At 33.4% G+C, this 14,027-nt stretch overlaps 5 non-coding genes across 5 annotated transcripts; all 5 read left to right on the top strand.

Annotated features, from left to right (window-relative positions):
• Positions 1 to 1,027: 1,027 nt before the first annotated feature.
• TRNAQ-CUG (transfer RNA glutamine (anticodon CUG)) lies at positions 1,028 to 1,099 on the top strand. Its single transcript has one exon. It is a non-coding gene; the product is annotated as a tRNA-Gln (tRNA).
• A 4,962-nt stretch (positions 1,100 to 6,061) lies between these two features.
• TRNAQ-CUG (transfer RNA glutamine (anticodon CUG)) lies at positions 6,062 to 6,133 on the top strand. The gene has a single exon. It is a non-coding gene; the product is annotated as a tRNA-Gln (tRNA).
• Positions 6,134 to 8,578: 2,445 nt separating this feature from the next.
• TRNAQ-CUG (transfer RNA glutamine (anticodon CUG)) lies at positions 8,579 to 8,650 on the top strand. Its single transcript has one exon. It is a non-coding gene; the product is annotated as a tRNA-Gln (tRNA).
• A 2,445-nt stretch (positions 8,651 to 11,095) lies between these two features.
• TRNAQ-CUG (transfer RNA glutamine (anticodon CUG)) lies at positions 11,096 to 11,167 on the top strand. Its single transcript has one exon. It is a non-coding gene; the product is annotated as a tRNA-Gln (tRNA).
• A 2,445-nt stretch (positions 11,168 to 13,612) lies between these two features.
• On the top strand, positions 13,613 to 13,684 carry TRNAQ-CUG (transfer RNA glutamine (anticodon CUG)). The gene has a single exon. It is a non-coding gene; the product is annotated as a tRNA-Gln (tRNA).
• Positions 13,685 to 14,027: the final 343 nt, after the last annotated feature.

Genomic DNA, 14,027 nt, shown 5'->3' with positions numbered 1-14,027 from the left:
AATAAATATAATTAGTGGAGGTGAAAATCATGAACAGTTGTTGCCTCTCAGCATTTGAAACATGAGTTTCTACTTCTTTCTCTTTTATATGTCCTGAAATTGAGATAGTCACTTTTTACTCATTATTGATCCAACAATACAGTTGATGTATACAAAGCATATCATATGATTTGTGAATAAAGTTCAAAAATGAGAATTTGATCAGTACCTGTCATGCCTCCGACCAAAAGCTTATATTTTACGATTGGAGATCAACTGTTGTAAATCAGCATGAAAAACATTTTCTTTTCACGATTTCCATACTAATATAAAACAACATTTTTACTAGCTGAATGAGATCATCATTTGGGTTCCTCTATGTTTGATTGAAGAAAACTTCTCATTCAAAATGTGCTATTTTCGCCTTATCAATAGCGGGAAAGCTTAAAAAAGTGAGGCTGTGAATCACCCGTCTGAAATGCGTTTGAGAAAATCAGGATATGATTTTATAATGGCTAACTACTTTGTGAAGAAATTTGATGTCAAAGTATTGTAAAGTTTGTATTGATGTAAGTTGTTCAAGCTGATGGACATTTTGAAAGCATTCAATAATTGACTCTTTCAACCTACTGGTGTTGGATTTGAGCTATCAATGAACAAAGATGAAGAAATGGAAAAGCTCAAGAGTAATAAAAAAAGTCCCTCCAAGGTTTCAAATCGGATCATTGGATGCAAAGTCCAAATTGCCAACCATTGCTCTATCGAGCCACCCATGCAGGAGACAGAGACATTGCTTCAGTAGTCTGGAAATGTAGACTGTTTTATTATGCTACAGGCAAAGATGAACATTGTGATATAACTTTTATATTCAGATAAACATTTGAATATTTAACACTTTTATAGAGAATATAGCTGAAAAGAATCAAATCACATTAAATCTCTATCCACTATGACCATTCAAATGAGATATCTTTTTATCAATATAAGAGAAGGACATCACTGATGCGCTCTCTTTTGTCTCAATGGAAAAGGCACTCTTGTGTGAGAGGGTTCCATGGTGTAATGGTTAGCACTCTGGACTCTGAATCCAGTGATCCGAGTTCAAATCTCGGTGGGACCTACTACAATTAAGAGATTCACTGTTTAACTCATTTTTTAGAATTTGGTCTAGAAAAAACCTAATATCAATGTTTTATACTGATGCGTATGAACGCATAAGTATGTATAGATGCATACATAGCTTTATCCATCTAGATAGCTGCTAGACAATATGAACATATCAATTATTCATAAACATAAATATTGAAGCTGAACCTAGAAACTGTTCTTTCACATCCACATTGTAAACATGAGTTTATTTTCCTTTCTCATCTATATGGCCAGTAATGAGATAGTTCATTTTTGCTGATTTCTTAGCTGACAACATGCTGGACTTACACAGTGCATTTCATTGTGAATTTCTTTGAAAGTGAATTTCAGATTCACACCTTTGACATGTCTTTCAAAAGATTCAACTTTATTGGTTGTGGATTTACTGTTGAAAATCAGTGTGTAAAATCTTTGTACGTCTGAATTTCAAGATTATTATTCAAACTGCACATCTTCGGTCCCCGTAATACAAAGTTTGACTCCTCAAGTTTTGTTTTAATGAATGCTTTGCAATTAAAAAGTTCCTTGTTCCCCTTATCAATAACAGTAAGATTTTAAAAAGTAATGTTGTGCATCAAGCCCCTGTGATGAGTTTGAGAAACCAGAGTGAGTTTGTAAAATCTCTCATTATTTTGAGCCATTTAGTTTCCAGGTATTGTAAAAATTCTATTATTTGCTCACATCTAGTAAACTTTTAGAGTATAATCAATAAATAAATTTTTCACCCTACCGGTATTAGATATGTGATATTAATGAATACACTTGAAAGAAAATGATTTGGTCAAGAGTCATAAAATGGTCCCACCGAGATTTGAACTCGGATCATTGGATTCAAAGTCCAAAGTGCTAACCATTACACCATGGAATCTCCCATGTGAAAGGAGTGCAAACTGCTGCAGCAATGTGGAAATGTCAAAGTTTTTAATATTCTACTGTCAAAGAGAAACTAAATTGGATTGCTTTCCTATTCTGGTAAACTTTTGCATATTGAACTATGTTGGGGAAGGATGTTGCCCAAAAGACTCCAATAACGTTATAACTCTGTTGAACAGTGGTTTTTATGCGAGATAATATTTTTCAATGAAAGATAAGTTGCCCCCTGAGGCAAATCTCTTCTGTCAAAATGGAAAGCTCACCCTGGTACGGGAGGGTGGATGGTGTCGTGGTTAGCACTCTGGACTCTGAAAACAGGGATCTGAGTACAAATTTCAGTGGGACTTATCTGAACATTACAATTTTCTTTTCCATTCAGTTCTTAGAAGTTTTATTTGGAACAATATCACATTTACTTATAAACATGTAAAAATCAACCTGTACATATGTATCTCTGTATATATAGCTATATGTCTCTGTATATTTATAGGAACATATAAACATATAGATTATAAAAATAAATATAATTAGTGGAGGTGAAAATCATGAACAGTTGTTGCCTCTCAGCATTTGAAACATGAGTTTCTACTTCTTTCTCTTTTATATGTCCTGAAATTGAGATAGTCACTTTTTACTCATTATTGATCCAACAATACAGTTGATGTATACAAAGCATATCATATGATTTGTGAATAAAGTTCAAAAATGAGAATTTGATCAGTACCTGTCATGCCTCCGACCAAAAGCTTATATTTTACGATTGGAGATCAACTGTTGTAAATCAGCATGAAAAACATTTTCTTTTCACGATTTCCATACTAATATAAAACAACATTTTTACTAGCTGAATGACATCATCATTTGGGTTCCTCTATGTTTGATTGAAGAAAACTTCTCATTCAAAATGTGCTATTTTCGCCTTATCAATAGTGGGAAAGCTTAAAAAAGTGAGGCTGTGAATCACCCGTCTGAAATGCGTTTGAGAAAATCAGGATATGATTTTATAATGGCTAACTACTTTGTAAAGAAATTTGATGTCAAAGTATTGTAAAGTTTGTATTGATGTAAGTTGTTCAAGCTGATGGACATTTTGAAAGCATTCAATAATTGACTCTTTCAACCTACTGGTGTTGGATTTGAGCTATCAATGAACAAAGATGAAGAAATGGAAAAGATCAAGAGTAATAAAAAAAGTCCCTCCAAGGTTTCAAATCGGATCATTGGATGCAAAGTCCAAATTGCCAACCATTGCTCTATCGAGCCACCCATGCAGGAGACAGAGACATTGCTTCAGTAGTCTGGAAATGTAGACTGTTTTATTATGCTACAGGCAAAGATGAACATTGTGATATAACTTTTATATTCAGATAAACATTTGAATATTTAACACTTTTATAGAGAATATAGCTGAAAAGAATCAAATCACATTAAATCTCTATCCACTATGACCATTCAAATGAGATATCTTTTTATCAATATAAGAGAAGGACATCACTGATGCGCTCTCTTTTGTCTCAATGGAAAAGGCACTCTTGTGTGAGAGGGTTCCATGGTGTAATGGTTAGCACTCTGGACTCTGAATCCAGCGATCCGAGTTCAAATCTGGGTGGGACCTACTACAATTATGAGATTCACTGTTTAACTCATTTTTTAGAATTTGGTCTAGAAAAAACCTAATATCAATGTTTTATACTGATGCGTATGAACGCATAAGTATGTATAGATGCATACATAGCTTTATCCATCTAGATAGCTGTTAGACAATATGAACATATCAATTATTCATAAACATAAATATTGAAGCTGAACCTAGAAACTGTTCTTTCACATCCACATTGTAAACATGAGTTTATTTTCCTTTCTCATCTATATGGCCAGTAATGAGATAGTTAATTTTTGCTGATTTCTTAGCTGACAACATGCTGGACTTACACAGTGCATTTCATTGTGAATTTCTTTGAAAGTGAATTTCAGATTCACACCTTTGACATGTCTTTCAAAAGATTCAACTTTATTGGTTGTGGATTTACTGTTGAAAATCAGTGTGTAAAATCTTTGTACGTCTGAATTTCAAGATTATTATTCAAACTGCACATCTTCGGTCCCCGTAATACAAAGTTTGACTCCTCAAGTTTTGTTTTAATGAATGCTTTGCAATTAAAAAGTTCCTTGTTCCCCTTATCAATAACAGTAAGATTTTAAAAAGTAATGTCGTGCATCAAGCCCCTGTGATGAGTTTGAGAAACCAGATTGAGTTTGTAAAATCTCTCATTATTTTGAGCCATTTAGTTTCCAGGTATTGTAAAAATTCTATTATTTGCTCACATCTAGTAAACTTTTAGAGTATAATCAATAAATTAATTTTTCACCCTACCGGTATTAGATATGTGATATTAATGAATACACTTGAAAGAAAATGATTTGGTCAAGAGTCATAAAATGGTCCCACCGAGATTTGAACTCGGATCATTGGATTCAAAGTCCAAAGTGCTAACCATTACACCATGGAATCTCCCATGTGAAAGGAGTGCAAACTGCTGCAGCAATGTGGAAATGTCAAAGTTTTTAATATTCTACTGTCAAAGAGAAACTAAATTGGATTGCTTTCCTATTCTGGTAAACTTTTGCATATTGAACTATGTTGGGGAAGGATGTTGCCCAAAAGACTCCAATAACGTTATAACTCTGTTGAACAGTGGTTTTTATGCGAGATAATATTTTTCAATGAAAGATAAGTTGCCCCCTGAGGCAAATCTCTTCTGTCAAAATGGAAAGCTCACCCTGGTACGGGAGGGTGGATGGTGTCGTGGTTAGCACTCTGGACTCTGAAAACAGGGATCTGAGTACAAATTTCAGTGGGACTTATCTGAACATTACAATTTTCTTTTCCATTCAGTTCTTAGAAGTTTTATTTGGAACAATATCACATTTACTTATAAACATGTAAAAATCAACCTGTACATATGTATCTCTGTATATATAGCTATATGTCTCTGTATATTTATAGGAACATATAAACATATAGATTATAAAAATAAATATAATTAGTGGAGGTGAAAATCATGAACAGTTGTTGCCTCTCAGCATTTGAAACATGAGTTTCTACTTCTTTCTCTTTTATATGTCCTGAAATTGAGATAGTCACTTTTTACTCATTATTGATCCAACAATACAGTTGATGTATACAAAGCATATCATATGATTTGTGAATAAAGTTCAAAAATGAGAATTTGATCAGTACCTGTCATGCCTCCGACCAAAAGCTTATATTTTACGATTGGAGATCAACTGTTGTAAATCAGCATGAAAAACATTTTCTTTTCACGATTTCCATACTAATATAAAACAACATTTTTACTAGCTGAATGACATCATCATTTGGGTTCCTCTATGTTTGATTGAAGAAAACTTCTCATTCAAAATGTGCTATTTTCGCCTTATCAATAGTGGGAAAGCTTAAAAAAGTGAGGCTGTGAATCACCCGTCTGAAATGCGTTTGAGAAAATCAGGATATGATTTTATAATGGCTAACTACTTTGTAAAGAAATTTGATGTCAAAGTATTGTAAAGTTTGTATTGATGTAAGTTGTTCAAGCTGATGGACATTTTGAAAGCATTCAATAATTGACTCTTTCAACCTACTGGTGTTGGATTTGAGCTATCAATGAACAAAGATGAAGAAATGGAAAAGATCAAGAGTAATAAAAAAAGTCCCTCCAAGGTTTCAAATCGGATCATTGGATGCAAAGTCCAAATTGCCAACCATTGCTCTATCGAGCCACCCATGCAGGAGACAGAGACATTGCTTCAGTAGTCTGGAAATGTAGACTGTTTTATTATGCTACAGGCAAAGATGAACATTGTGATATAACTTTTATATTCAGATAAACATTTGAATATTTAACACTTTTATAGAGAATATAGCTGAAAAGAATCAAATCACATTAAATCTCTATCCACTATGACCATTCAAATGAGATATCTTTTTATCAATATAAGAGAAGGACATCACTGATGCGCTCTCTTTTGTCTCAATGGAAAAGGCACTCTTGTGTGAGAGGGTTCCATGGTGTAATGGTTAGCACTCTGGACTCTGAATCCAGCGATCCGAGTTCAAATCTCGGTGGGACCTACTACAATTATGAGATTCACTGTTTAACTCATTTTTTAGAATTTGGTCTAGAAAAAACCTAATATCAATGTTTTATACTGATGCGTATGAACGCATAAGTATGTATAGATGCATACATAGCTTTATCCATCTAGATAGCTGTTAGACAATATGAACATATCAATTATTCATAAACATAAATATTGAAGCTGAACCTAGAAACTGTTCTTTCACATCCACATTGTAAACATGAGTTTATTTTCCTTTCTCATCTATATGGCCAGTAATGAGATAGTTAATTTTTGCTGATTTCTTAGCTGACAACATGCTGGACTTACACAGTGCATTTCATTGTGAATTTCTTTGAAAGTGAATTTCAGATTCACACCTTTGACATGTCTTTCAAAAGATTCAACTTTATTGGTTGTGGATTTACTGTTGAAAATCAGTGTGTAAAATCTTTGTACGTCTGAATTTCAAGATTATTATTCAAACTGCACATCTTCGGTCCCCGTAATACAAAGTTTGACTCCTCAAGTTTTGTTTTAATGAATGCTTTGCAATTAAAAAGTTCCTTGTTCCCCTTATCAATAACAGTAAGATTTTAAAAAGTAATGTCGTGCATCAAGCCCCTGTGATGAGTTTGAGAAACCAGAGTGAGTTTGTAAAATCTCTCATTATTTTGAGCCATTTAGTTTCCAGGTATTGTAAAAATTCTATTATTTGCTCACATCTAGTAAACTTTTAGAGTATAATCAATAAATTAATTTTTCACCCTACCGGTATTAGATATGTGATATTAATGAATACACTTGAAAGAAAATGATTTGGTCAAGAGTCATAAAATGGTCCCACCGAGATTTGAACTCGGATCATTGGATTCAAAGTCCAAAGTGCTAACCATTACACCATGGAATCTCCCATGTGAAAGGAGTGCAAACTGCTGCAGCAATGTGGAAATGTCAAAGTTTTTAATATTCTACTGTCAAAGAGAAACTAAATTGGATTGCTTTCCTATTCTGGTAAACTTTTGCATATTGAACTATGTTGGGGAAGGATGTTGCCCAAAAGACTCCAATAACGTTATAACTCTGTTGAACAGTGGTTTTTATGCGAGATAATATTTTTCAATGAAAGATAAGTTGCCCCCTGAGGCAAATCTCTTCTGTCAAAATGGAAAGCTCACCCTGGTACGGGAGGGTGGATGGTGTCGTGGTTAGCACTCTGGACTCTGAAAACAGGGATCTGAGTACAAATTTCAGTGGGACTTATCTGAACATTACAATTTTCTTTTCCATTCAGTTCTTAGAAGTTTTATTTGGAACAATATCACATTTACTTATAAACATGTAAAAATCAACCTGTACATATGTATCTCTGTATATATAGCTATATGTCTCTGTATATTTATAGGAACATATAAACATATAGATTATAAAAATAAATATAATTAGTGGAGGTGAAAATCATGAACAGTTGTTGCCTCTCAGCATTTGAAACATGAGTTTCTACTTCTTTCTCTTTTATATGTCCTGAAATTGAGATAGTCACTTTTTACTCATTATTGATCCAACAATACAGTTGATGTATACAAAGCATATCATATGATTTGTGAATAAAGTTCAAAAATGAGAATTTGATCAGTACCTGTCATGCCTCCGACCAAAAGCTTATATTTTACGATTGGAGATCAACTGTTGTAAATCAGCATGAAAAACATTTTCTTTTCACGATTTCCATACTAATATAAAACAACATTTTTACTAGCTGAATGACATCATCATTTGGGTTCCTCTATGTTTGATTGAAGAAAACTTCTCATTCAAAATGTGCTATTTTCGCCTTATCAATAGTGGGAAAGCTTAAAAAAGTGAGGCTGTGAATCACCCGTCTGAAATGCGTTTGAGAAAATCAGGATATGATTTTATAATGGCTAACTACTTTGTAAAGAAATTTGATGTCAAAGTATTGTAAAGTTTGTATTGATGTAAGTTGTTCAAGCTGATGGACATTTTGAAAGCATTCAATAATTGACTCTTTCAACCTACTGGTGTTGGATTTGAGCTATCAATGAACAAAGATGAAGAAATGGAAAAGATCAAGAGTAATAAAAAAAGTCCCTCCAAGGTTTCAAATCGGATCATTGGATGCAAAGTCCAAATTGCCAACCATTGCTCTATCGAGCCACCCATGCAGGAGACAGAGACATTGCTTCAGTAGTCTGGAAATGTAGACTGTTTTATTATGCTACAGGCAAAGATGAACATTGTGATATAACTTTTATATTCAGATAAACATTTGAATATTTAACACTTTTATAGAGAATATAGCTGAAAAGAATCAAATCACATTAAATCTCTATCCACTATGACCATTCAAATGAGATATCTTTTTATCAATATAAGAGAAGGACATCACTGATGCGCTCTCTTTTGTCTCAATGGAAAAGGCACTCTTGTGTGAGAGGGTTCCATGGTGTAATGGTTAGCACTCTGGACTCTGAATCCAGCGATCCGAGTTCAAATCTCGGTGGGACCTACTACAATTATGAGATTCACTGTTTAACTCATTTTTTAGAATTTGGTCTAGAAAAAACCTAATATCAATGTTTTATACTGATGCGTATGAACGCATAAGTATGTATAGATGCATACATAGCTTTATCCATCTAGATAGCTGTTAGACAATATGAACATATCAATTATTCATAAACATAAATATTGAAGCTGAACCTAGAAACTGTTCTTTCACATCCACATTGTAAACATGAGTTTATTTTCCTTTCTCATCTATATGGCCAGTAATGAGATAGTTAATTTTTGCTGATTTCTTAGCTGACAACATGCTGGACTTACACAGTGCATTTCATTGTGAATTTCTTTGAAAGTGAATTTCAGATTCACACCTTTGACATGTCTTTCAAAAGATTCAACTTTATTGGTTGTGGAATTACTGTTGAAAATCAGTGTGTAAAATCTTTGTACGTCTGAATTTCAAGATTATTATTCAAACTGCACATCTTCGGTCCCCGTAATACAAAGTTTGACTCCTCAAGTTTTGTTTTAATGAATGCTTTGCAATTAAAAAGTTCCTTGTTCCCCTTATCAATAACAGTAAGATTTTAAAAAGTAATGTCGTGCATCAAGCCCCTGTGATGAGTTTGAGAAACCAGAGTGAGTTTGTAAAATCTCTCATTATTTTGAGCCATTTAGTTTCCAGGTATTGTAAAAATTCTATTATTTGCTCACATCTAGTAAACTTTTAGAGTATAATCAATAAATTAATTTTTCACCCTACCGGTATTAGATATGTGATATTAATGAATACACTTGAAAGAAAATGATTTGGTCAAGAGTCATAAAATGGTCCCACCGAGATTTGAACTCGGATCATTGGATTCAAAGTCCAAAGTGCTAACCATTACACCATGGAATCTCCCATGTGAAAGGAGTGCAAACTGCTGCAGCAATGTGGAAATGTCAAAGTTTTTAATATTCTACTGTCAAAGAGAAACTAAATTGGATTGCTTTCCTATTCTGGTAAACTTTTGCATATTGAACTATGTTGGGGAAGGATGTTGCCCAAAAGACTCCAATAACGTTATAACTCTGTTGAACAGTGGTTTTTATGCGAGATAATATTTTTCAATGAAAGATAAGTTGCCCCCTGAGGCAAATCTCTTCTGTCAAAATGGAAAGCTCACCCTGGTACGGGAGGGTGGATGGTGTCGTGGTTAGCACTCTGGACTCTGAAAACAGGGATCTGAGTACAAATTTCAGTGGGACTTATCTGAACATTACAATTTTCTTTTCCATTCAGTTCTTAGAAGTTTTATTTGGAACAATATCACATTTACTTATAAACATGTAAAAATCAACCTGTACATATGTATCTCTGTATATATAGCTATATGTCTCTGTATATTTATAGGAACATATAAACATATAGATTATAAAAATAAATATAATTAGTGGAGGTGAAAATCATGAACAGTTGTTGCCTCTCAGCATTTGAAACATGAGTTTCTACTTCTTTCTCTTTTATATGTCCTGAAATTGAGATAGTCACTTTTTACTCATTATTGATCCAACAATACAGTTGATGTATACAAAGCATATCATATGATTTGTGAATAAAGTTCAAAAATGAGAATTTGATCAGTACCTGTCATGCCTCCGACCAAAAGCTTATATTTTACGATTGGAGATCAACTGTTGTAAATCAGCATGAAAAACATTTTCTTTTCATGATTTCCATACTAATATAAAACAACATTTTTACTAGCTGAATGAGATCATCATTTGGGTTCCTCTATGTTTGATTGAAGAAAACTTCTCATTCAAAATGTGCTATTTTCGCCTTATCAATAGTGGGAAAGCTTAAAAAAGTGAGGCTGTGAATCACCCGTCTGAAATGCGTTTGAGAAAATCAGGATATGATTTTATAATGGCTAACTACTTTGTAAAGAAATTTGATGTCAAAGTATTGTAAAGTTTGTATTGATGTAAGTTGTTCAAGCTGATGGACATTTTGAAAGCATTCAATAATTGACTCTTTCAACCTACTGGTGTTGGATTTGAGCTATCAATGAACAAAGATGAAGAAATGGAAAAGATCAAGAGTAATAAAAAAAGTCCCTCCAAGGTTTCAAATCGGATCATTGGATGCAAAGTCCAAATTGCCAACCATTGCTCTATCGAGCCACCCATGCAGGAGACAGAGACATTGCTTCAGTAGTCTGGAAATGTAGACTGTTTTATTATGCTACAGGCAAAGATGAACATTGTGATATAACTTTTATATTCAGATAAACATTTGAATATTTAACACTTTTATAGAGAATATAGCTGAAAAGAATCAAATCACATTAAATCTCTATCCACTATGACCATTCAAATGAGATATCTTTTTATCAATATAAGAGAAGGACATCACTGATGCGCTCTCTTTTGTCTCAATGGAAAAGGCACTCTTGTGTGAGAGGGTCCCATGGTGTAATGGTTAGCACTCTGGACTCTGAATCCAGCGATCCGAGTTCAAATCTCGGTGGGACCTACTATAATTATGAGATTCACTGTTTAACTCATTTTTTAGAATTTGGTCTAGAAAAAACCTAATATCAATGTTTTATACTGATGCGTATGAACGCAGAAGTATGTATAGATGCATACATAGCTTTATCCATCTAGATAGCTGTTAGACAATATGAACATATCAATTATTCATAAACATAAATATTGAAGCTGAACCTAGAAACTGTTCTTTCACATCCACATTGTAAACATGAGTTTATTTTCCTTTCTCATCTATATGGCCAGTAATGAGATAGTTCATTTTTGCTGATTTCTTAGCTGACAACATGCTGGACTTACACAGTGCATTTCATTGTGAATTTCTTTGAAAGTGAATTTCAGATTCACACCTTTGACATGTCTTTCAAAAGATTCAACTTTATTGGTTGTGGATTTACTGTTGAAAATCAGTGTGTAAAATCTTTGTACGTCTGAATTTCAAGATTATTATTCAAACTGCACATCTTCGGTCCCCGTAATACAAAGTTTGACTCCTCAAGTTTTGTTTTAATGAATGCTTTGCAATTAAAAAGTTCCTTGTTCCCCTTATCAATAACAGTAAGATTTTAAAAAGTAATGTCGTGCATCAAGCCCCTGTGATGAGTTTGAGAAACCAGAGTGAGTTTGTAAAATCTCTCATTATTTTGAGCCATTTAGTTTCCAGGTATTGTAAAAATTCTAATATTTGCTCACATCTAGTAAACTTTTAGAGTATAATCAATAAATTAATTTTTCACCCTACCGGTATTAGATATGTGATATTAATGAATACACTTGAAAGAAAATGATTTGGTCAAGAGTCATAAAATGGTCCCACCGAGATTTGAACTCGGATCATTGGATTCAAAGTCCAAAGTGCTAACCATTACACCATGGAATCTCCCATGTGAAAGGAGTGCAAACTGCTGCAGCAATGTGGAAATGTCAAAGTTTTTAATATTCTACTGTCAAAGAGAAACTAAATTGGATTGCTTTCCTATTCTGGTAAACTTTTGCATATTGAACTATGTTGGGGAAGGATGTTGCCCAAAAGACTCCAATAACGTTATAACTCTGTTGAACAGTGGTTTTTATGCGAGATAATATTTTTCAATGAAAGATAAGTTGCCCCCTGAGGCAAATCTCTTCTGTCAAAATGGAAAGCTCACCCTGGTACGGGAGGGTGGATGGTGTCGTGGTTAGCACTCTGGACTCTGAAAACAGGGATCTGAGTACAAATTTCAGTGGGACTTATCTGAACATTACAATTTTCTTTTCCATTCAGTTCTTAGAAGTTTTATTTGGAACAATATCACATTTACTTATAAACATGTAAAAATCAACCTGTACATATGTATCTCTGTATATATAGCTATATGTCTCTGTATATTTATAGGAACATATAAACATATAGATTATAAAAATAAATATAATTAGTGGAGGTGAAAATCATGAACAGTTGTTGCCTCTCAGCATTTGAAACATGAGTTTCTACTTCTTTCTCTTTTATATGTCCTGAAATTGAGATAGTCACTTTTTACTCATTATTGATCCAACAATACAGTTGATGTATACAAAGCATATCATATGATTTGTGAATAAAGTTCAAAAATGAGAATTTGATCAGTACCTGTCATGCCTCCGACCAAAAGCTTATATTTTACGATTGGAGATCAACTGTTGTAAATCAGCATGAAAAACATTTTCTTTTCACGATTTCCATACTAATATAAAACAACATTTTTACTAGCTGAATGACATCATCATTTGGGTTCCTCTATGTTTGATTGAAGAAAACTTCTCATTCAAAATGTGCTATTTTCGCCTTATCAATAGTGGGAAAGCTTAAAAAAGTGAGGCTGTGAATCACCCGTCTGAAATGCGTTTGAGAAAATCAGGATATGATTTTATAATGGCTAACTACTTTGTAAAGAAATTTGATGTCAAAGTATTGTAAAGTTTGTATTGATGTAAGTTGTTCAAGCTGATGGACATTTTGAAAGCATTCAATAATTGACTCTTTCAACCTACTGGTGTTGGATTTGAGCTATCAATGAACAAAGATGAAGAAATGGAAAAGATCAAGAGTAATAAAAAAAGTCCCTCCAAGGTTTCAAATCGGATCATTGGATGCAAAGTCCAAATTGCCAACCATTGCTCTATCGAGCCACCCATGCAGGAGACAGAGACATTGCTTCAGTAGTCTGGAAATGTAGACTGTTTTATTATGCTACAGGCAAAGATGAACATTGTGATATAACTTTTATATTCAGATAAACATTTGAATATTTAACACTTTTATAGAGAATATAGCTGAAAAGAATCAAATCACATTAAATCTCTATCCACTATGACCATTCAAATGAGATATCTTTTTATCAATATAAGAGAAGGACATCACTGATGCGCTCTCTTTTGTCTCAATGGAAAAGGCACTCTTGTGTGAGAGGGTTCCATGGTGTAATGGTTAGCACTCTGGACTCTGAATCCAGCGATCCGAGTTCAAATCTCGGTGGGACCTACTACAATTATGAGATTCACTGTTTAACTCATTTTTTAGAATTTGGTCTAGAAAAAACCTAATATCAATGTTTTATACTGATGCGTATGAACGCATAAGTATGTATAGATGCATACATAGCTTTATCCATCTAGATAGCTGTTAGACAATATGAACATATCAATTATTCATAAACATAAATATTGAAGCTGAACCTAGAAACTGTTCTTTCACATCCACATTGTAAACATGAGTTTATTTTCCTTTCTCATCTATATGGCCAGTAATGAGATAGTTAATTTTTGCTGATTTCTTAGCTGACAACATGCTGGACTTACACAGTGCATTTCATTGTGAATTTCTT

This window comes from Triturus cristatus, chromosome 5_2, assembly GCF_964204655.1.
Source record: "Triturus cristatus chromosome 5_2, aTriCri1.1, whole genome shotgun sequence".
In the NCBI taxonomy this organism is placed as follows: Eukaryota; Metazoa; Chordata; class Amphibia; order Caudata; family Salamandridae; genus Triturus; species Triturus cristatus.
The sequence above is the reverse complement of the archived record's forward strand: the minus strand, read 5'-3'. Positions and strand labels throughout refer to the sequence as shown.